Here is a 13,388-nt window from a genome sequence, read left to right as displayed (position 1 = left end):
AGGCCTTTTCCTGATTTCCTGATTCCATTTTGACATGCCAAGCACATTTCTATGGAAAATATATAACGAGGGTTATTATTTTAATCGGAAAGCTTGTCCGCCCCCACTGCAACCCCTCCCTCAATGAATGAAGGGCACGACTTTCTGCTTGTCATCTATCAGCTCTGTATAACTAGCGCTTGCAATGCTAAACTGCCGGCTTGGTTTTAGCAAAAGATAAAGATATTTATATAATCAAGAGCTTTTCTTTTTCAGTGTTGGTTTTCTCCCATCTCAAGGAAAATCTGTCTGTCTGTTTGTCACTCTCTAACCAATTTTAGCACCCTCATAAGGTACATCACATTACTCTGGTTAAAACATAGTTACAGAAACAAAACTTTCACATCAAGTTTTGTTAGGTCAGCAAGTTGGTTAATGTGCTGTTTTCTTCTGGTTAACTTGCAAGTAAACCCAAATTTCTTTTCTATCTTCCCAAATGTTTTCTAAGCTCAAAGTGACACAGATCTTATTACAAAACAGATTATCCAGTTCTAGTTACAAAGCAAGACTTCTTCACATTTCCTTTCAGATGTTGCCATTATTATTTTTAACCACACTTTAAAAGTCTCCTAAACAGTCCTTATGTAGTAGTATGATCAATGGAAACAAGGTTTGAGTAAATTTGATAAACTTGAATGTGAAAACAAAATTAAAATGCTTAAGCATTTCCTACGCAACCTGGATTGTCCAAGTTATTAAACCATCTTCAGGCATGAGATTTCCTGGGAAGTTTCTTTCAGCGAACACTTATTTAATCATTTGTCCTGCCTGAAAACCTCTTAGTGCCCAAGTCCAGAAGACAAAAACAGGCAATTTGTACAACATTTACAACTTACTATTGAATAAACTGAAAATCTGAGAAAAATCTAAAGAAGGACAAGACAGTTCTGGTCATCATAACCCCGAAAAATGCTGAAGCACTAAAAAGAGCACAGAGAAGACCCACAAAGAGGTTAAGGGGTCTTATTTTTGATGGTTAGAAGCTTGTTGTAGGAAATGCTAGGATATACTACTGTGTAAAAGTAAAAAGTTGAGATTGTATGGTAATTATCTTCTACTGTGCTAAAGAGAATTGAAAGTCAATGCCTTTTTCTTTCTTTTTCCCTCTCTACCCCATATTATTTTTTCTTTCCTTCTTTCCCCTTCCTAATTTTTTGTTACTTTTTATTTCCCTTTGTATTTTATATTTCCATAAGCTGATAAACATATATGATAAAGGGTCTGGAGGCTAAATGGTATGCTGAATGTTGAAGGAGTTAGATATGTCTAGTCTATTGAAGAAAAGGATTAAAGGCAGTGGCGGATTCTGCTGGTTCAGACTGGTTCGGGCAAACCGCTATCTCTGATGATCAACTGGCCCCACCCACCCAGGCCACCTTCTCCTGTCCTTCATTTCTCATCTCAACTGTGCAGCACAGCAGATTCCATCCCCCTCTCTGTTCTATTTCCATTGCTGACTTGGAAGGTAAGCAGCGGAGCTTCTAAATGCCCCATTTTCAGCACCGTGTGCAAGCGTGCCCTAACCGAACTGGTTGTTAGATCAGCAGTATCCCACCACCGATTAAAGGATATGAGAGCTGTCTTCTTATACTTAAGCGGCTGTCACAGAAAATTTATCAAAGATAAATCAGCTAAATGCTAGAAGTGCCACCAGACACCTGGTGGAACATATTATCATACGTGGTAGTTTTGCATGGAAACTAAAAGATGCTGGACAAAAATACACACATAGTTGGAAAAAATTGATAAAACAACACATAGATTTGAAACCTAAAATATTTTTTATTAGGAACGGTACCTGGAGGTTACAGTAAAGAAAAAACATATTTAATTATACATATATTAACAGCAGCCAGAATTGTATTTTCTCAGAATTGGAAAAAGGATAAAATATCGATAGAGGGAAAAGTAATTGAGAAAATATTTGAATGTGCAGAGGTGAATAGGTTAACATTGGTAATCAAAGAAGAAGAAGAAATGGAGTATTATATGGTATGGGGTTTATTTTATCAATGGTTGGAAAATAAAACAAATTAAAATGGACCAGATGAACATATAGAGCAATAAGTTAAGATTGTTTAAAAAAAATAGGATATATTAAATAATAGCTATAAGGAAATGTGATTATTGTTATATTGGTAAGAAAAGTATTAATTATAATGGTAAGCACAAGATATATGTACCCAGTCGACACACTGTTGAAGTGAAATTGAATTATTGTAAAATATACAGTAAAATAAAAAATAATAATTAAAAGAAAGAGAAAGCAGTAGGTAGAACTTTGTTAGATGGAGGTCCAACTTGGAACTAAGAAGGAATTTCCTGACAGAACAACTACTCAATTGAACAGCTTGCCTCTCAGAGTTGCAGGTGTTCCATCGCTGGAGGTTTTCAAGAAACGATTGGACAACCATCTGTCTGGAGTGCAATAATTCATGCCTCAAGTTGGACGAGAAGACCTCCAAGACCCCTTTTTCTGCCCTGTGATTCTATGAGAGAGATACATTTTAAAGATTGGCATGAAATCATAGACTCCCGTTGTTTTTATATTTGAAAATAAATAAACAAAATTTGTCATAACAGGGTGTCGCTTTTAAGGACAAGGCAGGAAATTCAAGCCCGCATTTATCTGGGGAATCTATTTGGTCGTCTTGGGCCAGTTGCTCCTTTCCACCCCAACCTATGCAGATGGTTTGTGTATATGGCCACCCAAGGCCTCCCCAACTCACTGAAAGCCTCATGCTCCCCACAATTGCTTTCCCCAAACTCAACCTGCCACACTGGATCACTTATTATGCAAGTAGTCTTCTCTCCAGCCATTCAGGTGTGTGTGCCCCTCTGCACCTCCATTTAGGTCTGCAGAGGGCTTATCTGTCACTTTGCAGGCCAAAATGAAGGTTCAGAGGGATGGGACAACCCCCGCCCTTCTGATGGCCTGTTTAGGCCTGTGCAGTGCTGGCCAAGTTCTGCACAGGTCTAAACAGAATGTAAGAGGGTTGGGCCACTATCCCGAACCTCCATTTTGGCCAGCAAAGTGCAGGATGAATGTTACAGACCCTCTGTGGTTGTTCATAAGGGCAAACAACTGCCGTGGTGCTGCAAGATTTGTAGTTTCGGGACTTGTTTGTAAACACTAGAGGCCACTGATCATGTAACTTTGAACTTTCGCTAAGGGAACATTCGTAATCCGGGGATTGCCTGTATTCACCTTTGTCTGTGATCAACAAAATCATTGACAGTTAAACACACAAAAAAAACAGCTTTATTTGGAAAGCATTAATCCTCAAACATCATTGGCCTATCCCTGGTCACTGAGAAGGACTCAATAGATGGATAAAAATGCCAAATCCAACAGATCTAACATCTGGATGACTGTGTGACCATCAGCATCAACATAATTCCAAAATCATTCATCAAGCAGATTTTAATGGGCTAGAAGATCTGCTTCATGAAAAACTGATATAATGAAGAGTAAACATATATTTTATCCCATTCTCCAATGCCCATAAACTTTTTATCTGACTCCAAACCATTGACCTCACTGGCCTCCATTTCTCTCATTCTTCATGAATATGGTAATAGTTTGCTGAAAGCCTCAGTGAAGGAGTAAAATATTTATGTTTTGCTGATTCACATAGCTGTCATACACCAGTGGCCTTGCTTCCTAATACTCACCATGTTTCTCCTTGCCTTTTCTCAAAAACAAACCCAAGTTGTTCAAAATGACCTTTTCATTACTTTTAGTATGCAAAATGAAGATACTCATCTATTAGGGCTGATCCCAACAAATAAAAAAAAGAGATCAACTTTCTTAGACCTATGTACTGTATCTACTTATTATTGGAAGGTGTAGGAGGACTTCAAAAATTGCATATATTCATCAGTTCCCTCAAAGCTGACTGCCCCCTTGTATCTTTGAACGTGCAGAAGAACCAAAGGTGAAAACCTGAATGAATAAACTAAGAGACGATCAAGAACTCAGTTGGATTTGACTTTCCAAAGTTAACTCAACCATATCAATGCAAAGCAAAGTAGAGAACAGAAGAATCTTCTCCAACCACTTCAAGTACCTTTAGGTTGTGTACAATCCCAATACTTTTCCTTGGTGGTAGCTCAGCTGTCTGGTATGAATATCATAATATGTAAACAGTTGGGCATTTACCTTTTGACTTGTCTTTAACATCACCTAGTTTTGCTGTATGGTTGTGTTAAGAATTTGCTATTTATTGTGGGTAACCCTGAAATGCTTTACATATCCAACAACTTAGATCTATGAATATCTACCCATTGGATTAAATGACTTTAGAATAGAATAAAATAAGCTGGAAGGGACCTTGGAGGTCTGCTCGAGCAGGACAACCTATACTCATTTAGATAAGACTCTTCTTAAAAACATCCAGTGATGGACCATCCACGATTTCTAGACGCAAGCAGTTCCACTGGTCAATTGTCCTCACTGTTCGGACGTTTCTCCTTAATTCCAGGTTGCTTCTCTCTTTGATTACTTCCAACCATTGTTTCTTGTCCTGCCTTCTAGTGCTTTGGAGAATAATTTTACCTCCTCTTCTTTGTGGCAGCCCCTCAAATACTGGAATACTGCTATCATGTCAGCCCTAATTCTTCTTTTCTTTAGACTTGCCAAACTCAAACTCTGCAGCCATTCTTCATATGTTTTTGTCTCCAGGCCTTTGATCATCTTAGTTGCTCTTCTCTGATTTTTTTCCTCCAAAGTCTCAACATCTTTTTTTGTAGCATGGTGATCAAAATTGGTTGCAATATTCCAGGTGTGGTCTTATTATGGTTTTATAAAGTGGTACTAATACTTCACATGATCTTAAGTCCACGCCTATGTTTATACAACCCAGGATTGTATGATATTAGCTTTTTTTGGTTGCTGCTGCACACTGCTGGCTCATATTCAAGTGATCATCCACTAGGACTCAAAGGTGCCTCTCACCTTTACTGTTTTTGAGACTTTGAATTCACACAGTGTGATCATATTTCTATGAGATTCCCCACCATTTACAAACCATCATTGCTGTCTCACTTCAGCAATCTATCATATGTCCTGACGTCCTATACAAATATTTTTTATTGTGTACAACTTGTGACTGCAATTAAGCCCAACATTTCTGTTGCTAAGCGAAACATTTGTTAAATGAATTTTGCCCCATTTTACAATCTTTCTTGCCACAGTTGTGAATGAATGAATGAATGAATGAATGAATGAATGAATGAATGAATTCTTTATTGGCCAAGTGTGATCAGACACACAGGGAATTATCTTAGTGCATATGCTCTCAGTGTACATAAAAAGAAAAGATACATTCATCAAGAATCATAAGGTGTAACGCTTAATGATAGCATAGGGTATAAATAAGCAATCAAATCATACTAGCAAACAGTCAATTTAAATTGTAAGGATATAGTAACAAAGGAACAGTCATACAGTCACAAGTGAGAGGGAGTGGGTGATAAGGAGTGATGAGAAGATTAATAAGTAATAGTAGTGCAGATTTTGTTGGACAGTGTTGACGGAATTATTTGTTTAGCAGAGTGATGACGTTCAAGAAAAAAACTGTCCTTGTGTCTAGTTATTCTGGTGTGCAGTGCTCTATAGCATCGTTTTGAGGGTAGGAGTTGAAACAGTTTAAGTGAGGGGTCTGTAGATACTTTCACAGCCCTCTTTTTGACTCGTGAAGTATACAGGTGCTTGATTGAAGGCAGGTTGGTAGTAATTGTTTTTTCTGCAGTCCTAATTACTCTCTGAAGTCTCTGTCTGTCCTGTTGGGTTTCAGAACCAAACCAGACAGTTACCGAGGTGCAGATGACAGATTTAATAATTCCTCTGTAGAACTGTATCAGCAACTCCTTGGGCAGTTTGAGCCTTCTGAGTTGTTAAGTTAGTAACATGGTTGTTAAGTGAATCCAGCTTTCCCATTGCTTGTGATCACATGACCCTGGGACACTGCAACCGTCATAAATATAAGTCAGTTGCCAAGCATTCCAATGGCTACATGGATGCTGCAATGTTCATTAAGTGTGAAAAATCACTTTTGTCAGTGCTGTTCTAAGTTTAAACAGTCACTAAATGAACTGTTGTAAGACACCTGTACATGACTTATAGGCAACTCACCCAAAGGAACCAGGTTGTTTCTTTAAAATTGGGATACCAGTCCAATTGCTGATCAAAATTTCTTGAATTTTTTTTCTTGAATAATAAAATGCTACACAAATACTGCTCGTCAGATTGTTCATCTCTTATCAATCTATTATTCTCTTTAGAAGATGACCCCAGCTTTTAGTAGAGACCAAGCTTTTGAAATATCCTGATATTTATTTATTGATTTTATTTATTTAGCATATGGCGAATACATGGACTTAGTGGTTCAAATGTTAATAACCAGTCTACTCAGCCATTCAAGCACAGGGTGATCTAGGTTGAAAAAAAAACAGACATTGGGCCAGTGTAAGCTCTTGATGGACATTTGGACCCAATATGATGTTGTGGCCTGCCAGTTGCCAGCAGAGCTGGTAGCAGACTCAGACAATGAGGAGGTTGGGGAGGAATTTGGGCCAGTCCTGGAGTCTGGGTAAGGCTCTGATGGATGCTCTGCGTTGGAAGCAGAGATAGGGCCAGGGCTGCCTGACATTTCCCACCTGCCTTCAGAGTCGGAGATAAGTGGGGGGAAACAACAGCTGGAACCTGTTCCAGATGTGTGCATGTGCAGAGCTGTCAGGAGAGGAGAATAACTAAGGAACAGGGGCCAACTTGGGAAAAAAGGGACACATGGATCCTGGGGAATAAATAGAAGCAAAGGGGGAGTGGTGGTTGCAGGAGACAATAGTTCATATTTCTTTAGGAAGATTTGTTATTGTGATTCATGCCTCATAGAGACTCCTTGCCAGGAATTAATTAACAGCTTTGCAACTGGAAGCTCTCGGCCTGGCAGTTATCCAAGAACTGATAAGGTCTGTTCTTGCAATTAACCCTTGGGAGGATTATTGCCAGGACATTTCCCTGTGTGAATGCCACGAATTCACAATAACTAAATAAAGAGGGGCTTGGGGGACAAAGAGTCTCTTTCTTGGTTCTGTTAAGCCTGGGTCAGAACATGTGATGGATATTTTGTTGAGGAGCACCACTGTCACACTGAGGGGTAGAGACAAGATCTCACTTAAATAAGGAGTCCTAGCAGACACCATGTTGGGTACAGATCCTATTCAGTGCTGTCGAGGAAGATCAAAACCTGGCACCTTTTGTGCAGGGTCATCTACGTACTTGCCTGAATCTGGACATTCAGCAGCCCATTTGGCTTTCCACTGTGTGTTGATGTCAAAGTTGTTAAGACAGCTGTTGAGCAAGTGCCAGAGAGGGCTTCCGGGATTTAAGACTGCCAATTGATAGATGAGGAAGATCAGCGTGCACAGGAAGAAGTGGGCGTCTCGTAGTTTTGTTGTACTCCTTCTCTAAGGCTTCCTGCCTTGGTAGAGCTGGTGGTCCAATGCCGCTCAAGACGGAGGAGCCAACAGGTAGGAATAGAGTCCTGATGTTACAAAGGGATCACATTAACTACCATATAGATTTTTAAGCATTTAAAGCTCCATGTCTTTTCTGTTGTTTGTTGGTCTGCAACCATTAAATATTTGATTCACATAAGTTTCGAGGAAATCCTATCCGTCTTTTATTGTGGATACTGTATCTAATGCTTTTCCCTCATTTCTGTAAGGCACATCAACAAACTACATATTGATTTGAACCAGGGGTCAACTCATCAACATGATAAGAAAACTATATCTGCATTTCTGTCACAACCTACAAGAATTCCATCAAATTCAAATAAATATGATGGAGGGATCACTGAGCAGGTGACTAACACAGCCAGAGTAGAATATGGACAAACTTTTTAGTGTCACTGATGGAACCATCTCATCTGTGTAGGCTTTCATTCCATGCTAGTTTAGTAATGTGGAAACAAAGAAAAAAGATAATAGAGACAGAGAAATATCTAGAAAAACCTTGATGTGCTACCAACTCTTGACAGAATCACGCTGTCTTTACAGCTGAACGTCAGATCATCATTTCCCTAGCTGTTCTCTGTCTCTTCTCCCATCATCTTAATTTCTTCCATTATGGACATTCAGAAATATTATTAATGTTGTTGTTATTATTCACAAAAAATGACAGTGTACATAGCAAATGAGATAACTATGCTGGGTTTCATATCACAAATCACTAGTCAAGCACTTTCCAAGCATTTAGGACTGTGTGATGTATTGGCAGATTACAGTAAGGTGGCCTTCTGCAACTGACCAATGGGGATTTTGTCAGCACCAATTGTTTTCAAGTGCTTGCCGGGGTCTTTAAGGCACAGCAGCACCCAAGTACCACTGGAACCACCTGCACTGGTTTATGCCAGAGTCTCTGCAGTTCGATTCTCAAGTCCTGATATCTGGTGACTTTTTTCAAGTTGTTTCTTGTCAATTCTGCTGTCGCCAGGTATGGCAATGTCGACAATCCACACCTTTTTCTTTTCCACAATCATTATATCCGGGGTATTGTGTTCCAAGACTTTGCCAGTCTATATTTGGAAGTCCCACAGTAGTTTTACATGCTCATTTTTGATCACTTTTTCAGGCTTATGATCCCACCAGTTCTCTGCTACAGGCAGATGGTAGTTGCGACACAGGTTCCAATGGACCATCTGAGTGACTGTGTTGTGATGTTGTTTGTAGTCAGTCTGAGCGATTGTTTTGCAACAGCTCAGTATGTGATGGATGGTTTTGTCCGCCTCTCTACAGAGATTTTATTTTTATTATTATTTATTATTATTATTTGCTCTGATTTGCTCTATTTTTTTTCAATAGTTCAGAACACAACTATCCCACTGAATTCCTACTTCTTCAGATTTCACAATATACTTTTGATTTTAAAAGCAGTATCTAATCCCCCACAGTAGGGAACAGTATTTATGAAGAACACAGAACATCGAATAACAGAGTTGGAAGGGACCTTGGAGGTCTTCTAGTCCAACCCCTGCTTGAACAGAAGACCCTATACCATTTCAGATAAATGGCTGGCCGTTTTCTTCTTAAAAGCCTCCAGTGATGGAGCACCCACAATTTCTGGAGGCATGCAATTCCACTTGTTAATTGTTCTCACTGTCAGGAATTTTTGTCCTTAGTTCCAGGTTGCTTCTCTCCTTGATCAGTTTCCATCCATTGCTTCTTGTCTTGACTTCTGGTACTTTGGAAAACAGGTTGGCCCTCTCTTCTTTATGACAATCCCTCATTTTCCAAGTATCTGCTTGCTAAGAGGAATGTTATGTTTATATTTAAACTGAGATGCTGGCGCCAGCTCCCTTCTCCAAGATTTGTAGATATATTTATATAAAAAAATTATGTAGGTATGCCTACATTTCTTATAAAAATATACAAAATGATTGGGATATTATTAGAGTCAGGAACAGTGGCCCCTGGCCATGAAAATACATATGGGGATAATGCTATAATAATGATAGCTGAGAACACAAATTATTTGCAGCATGGATTAAATAAGGCAGCCAAGAAAAAAATAATGCATCAAATATCAAAATGGTTTTATTTAAGAAAATAATTAAAATTTGCATCATGGTTAAAAAATAAAAGAAGTAGATGCATTTGTGTACAAACAATGTTGTTGAAAGGAATACAATGAACTGTACAAAGGCGTATGCTTCTGTCCACTTGATTATAGAGAACTGAATGCTGGTAGATCATGTGAAACCTAAAGGGAAATTGAATTCGGTGGGAAATTGCTTACTTAAGAGGTTTGTATGGTTAAAAGAAGAAAAGTAGGGGAAATAATTAATCAGTGTTAAATGCATGTGAACTAAATACAAAAAAGAGTGATCTCTGTGAAAGAAAAGTAAGTGAATTAGTTCAGTAGAGAGAATAAAAGAAAATCAAATTGCAAAATAAATATGCTAGTGAAGAGTGAACAGGTTGAGACGAAGGAAATACTGGGAAATATTGATAGATTTCCTTCCTCTCTTTCTTCAGGGTGGAATCTGGGCAACTGAATGGAGCTAGCAGAGGGTTATACGGAGTTATGTTCAGGAGATATATTCTCAGTGTGCCCAGGGAGAAATATATGCCTCTACCTAGTATTGAACTCATGGCCTTCTGATTGGGAGGCAACAACTCAACCTCTAGGCCACCGCACCACTCCTTGTGATGTATACACATACATATGTGTATGTGTTTGTGGATATGTATGTGGATCTGTATGTACAGTATATGTACTTGTATATATCTCAGTATTTCCTCCCTCTCAACCCATTCACTCTTCATTAGTGTGTTGATATTTTATGTCACGGGGAAAAATAGACAATTTTCTTAGCAACAATATGTATAGAAGTTTTTTTTATATGTATAAAAAGTAAAGGAGTGCTGCAATTTTTCTCTTTTAGTCACTGCCAGCTAGAGGGGGCATCTCCATTTCAAGGTCATTGAGCAAACATTGTCCGAAGACATTTCAGTGGTCATATGGCCAACATCAGAGGTGGGATTCTCCCAGTTCGGACTGGTTCAGGCAAACCTCTAGCTCTGCCGATAAGCTGTTGAGTGAACCGGTTCTCTCCAACGATTAAGCGCACGATCACTGAACCAGTTATTAAGCCAGCAGCATCCCACCACTGGCCGACATGACATCATGAAGTGGAATCTATGGTACCTACTAACTATTCACATTTGCATGCTTATGAACGCTTAGTTTGAAAGCTAAGAAAAGGATGGGAGCTCATCCCATTGGTTGGCACTTGGGTCTCAAACCCAGGCTGTTGGCTTTCCAACTGACAAGTTTAGCAACTTAACTGCTGAGTCACCAGATAGATGGATGGATGGATGGATAGATAGATAGATAGATAGATAGATAGATAGATAGATAGATAGATAGATAGATAGATAGATAATAGATAGATAGACAGATGACTGATAGATAGATAGACAGATAAACAGACAGAGATAGTCTAAGAAAATGCACCTGTTTTTCCTATGTTTTCCTGCCCTTTTTAAAATACCACTTCCTTAAGATGACTTTCTCTCTTCTTTTAAAGAAATGTGACAGCAATAGAATCTCTGTGAAATGTTCTACAGAGAAATGTCTGTAGCTGTACATTGAATAAACAATCCAAACAGAAACTTCTGCTAGGCTCCATCATTGCAACTAATCTCCCAGTCCCAGAAAACTATTATCCCTTACAAATGTAACTCCTGGCAATCATTTCTGGATTCTCCTCTTCATGAAAAGACTCCAAAGCTCCTAGTTAAAAGCTTTGACCAGGCGCTTTATAAATATGACATTTGTGCTTTATTGAAAGTACAAGATTTGGGTTAGGAACATTTGCTCTGAAGAATTAAATTCTCAATACCTGAAATGCTGTTTCAATTATTTACTGCCCAAAGTCTTTATTTGTTGATATCTCTATGTAACATCACAATTGGGAATGTCGAGAACATTTTAATTCGTAATTTTAAAAATGAAATTAATTAACTGTATCAGTTTATGCACATAACATAGGTGATTTTTTTTTTATGGATCTCCTGTTCCAAATGGAAAGTCTTCTTCCTTAGTTGTAAATATACTTAAAATCATTCCCTGTTTTGGATTGGCTCCATTTATTTGACAGATAACCATGAGGGGTGGGGAAGCCAAATGCCTGCTCCAATCAATTTAGAATAGAAAGCCTATCCTTGAGAAATCTCTCTTATGGCTGCCATAAAGTCCTCAACGATATAATTCATTAGACTTCAAAAACAGCCAGTCCCTCAATAGAATAATGCAGTAAATGTTTCCTTTCTCCCCAGCTGTTCAGGATAATTTGACATTTTTCATTACCTCTTGGCTAACAAGGCCTAGATATTGCAGCTAGAAGCTTATCCGTTTCATTAGCTATCATAATGTGTCCAGGTGCTTTGCCGGGCAGGCGGTATAGCTGTTCCTTGATTTAATTTTGGAAGGCTATGAAAAGCGAGCTGGAGAAGTGTGTCTCTGCCATAGTTTCATTTTGTAGCCTAGAATCTGATTTGCTTTGTGATCACCAGGTTATATTCAACCTCCCCTCAGAAGAAAGAAGGGTTTGACTCACTTAAGGTTTCATTGATTTCAAAGGCAATTTTGGTACAAGCACATCCTCAGATGTTCCACTTTTATGGCTGGAATACAAAAGACAGTTTCAGTATAAGCATTTATGTTAAATCTTCCAATACTTGCGTTGTCCAGTAAGACTGCTTATTATTTTTCAGAACAACTTCGATCCATCAGAACAGAGCAGGAAGGGACATTGGAGCTCTTTTGTTCTGACTTCCTGCTCAAAGAGGAGACCCTATAGAATAGAATAGAATAGAATAGAATAGAATAGAATAGAATAGAATAGAATAGAATAGAATAGAATAGAGCTAGAAGCAGAGGTGGTATTCAGCAGGTTCTGACCAGTTCTGGAGAACTGGTAGCAGAAATTTTGAGTAGTTTGGAGAACTGGCAAATACCACCTCTGACTGGAGATTTTACGGTATCCTTCTCCACTAAGCCACGCTCACAGAACCGGTAGTAAACATTTTTGAATCCCACTGCTGCCCTATACCGTTTCAGACAGTGACTATCCAGTCATGCCAGTGATGAAGCAATCACAGCCTCTGTAGGCAAGCTTTTCCACTGGTTAATTGTTCTCACTATTGGGAAGTTTCTCCATAATTCCAGGTTGCTTTTCTCCTTGATTAATTTCCATCCATTGTTTCCTTGTCTTTCCTTGTGGTGCTTTGGAAAATAGGTTGATCCCCTCCTCTTTATGGCAGCCCCTCAAATACTGGAAAGGCTGCTATCATGCCACTCCTAGTCCTTCTTTTCTCTAGATTAGCCATACGCAGTGAAGAAATATGTTGCGGCTGTGGAAAGAGTGCAGAGAAGAGCAATAAACATGATTAAGGGGATGAAGGCTAAAACATATGAAGAATGGTTTCAGGAATTGAGTTTGTTTAATCTAGTGCTGTGATGGCAAACCTATGTCACGGGTGCCACAGGTGCCACATGAGCCCCAGCCAAACTTATCTGCATGTGTGTCTCCCAACTGATTTTTGGCCTGTTTGAGGCTGTTTTCGCCTTCCTGAAGGCTCGAGGGAAGCCTCTGCAGCCTTGGGAGGCCGAAAAACAGGCCTTCCGGAAATACTGGAAGTGCCGAAACGGGCCTGTTTTTCAGCCTCCCAAGATTACAGAGGCTTCCCTTGAGCCCCCAGGAGGGTGAAATGGCCTCCCTCCAACTCCAGAGGCCCTCAGGAGGCTTCCTTCGAGCCTCCAGGAGGGCAAAAAAGGC

The sequence above is a fragment of the Pseudonaja textilis genome, chromosome 6, assembly GCF_049901715.1.
Source record: "Pseudonaja textilis isolate UNSWEBS1 chromosome 6, rPseTex1.2, whole genome shotgun sequence".
NCBI classification, from domain to species: Eukaryota; Metazoa; Chordata; class Lepidosauria; order Squamata; family Elapidae; genus Pseudonaja; species Pseudonaja textilis.
Note: the sequence above shows the minus strand (reverse complement) of the source record.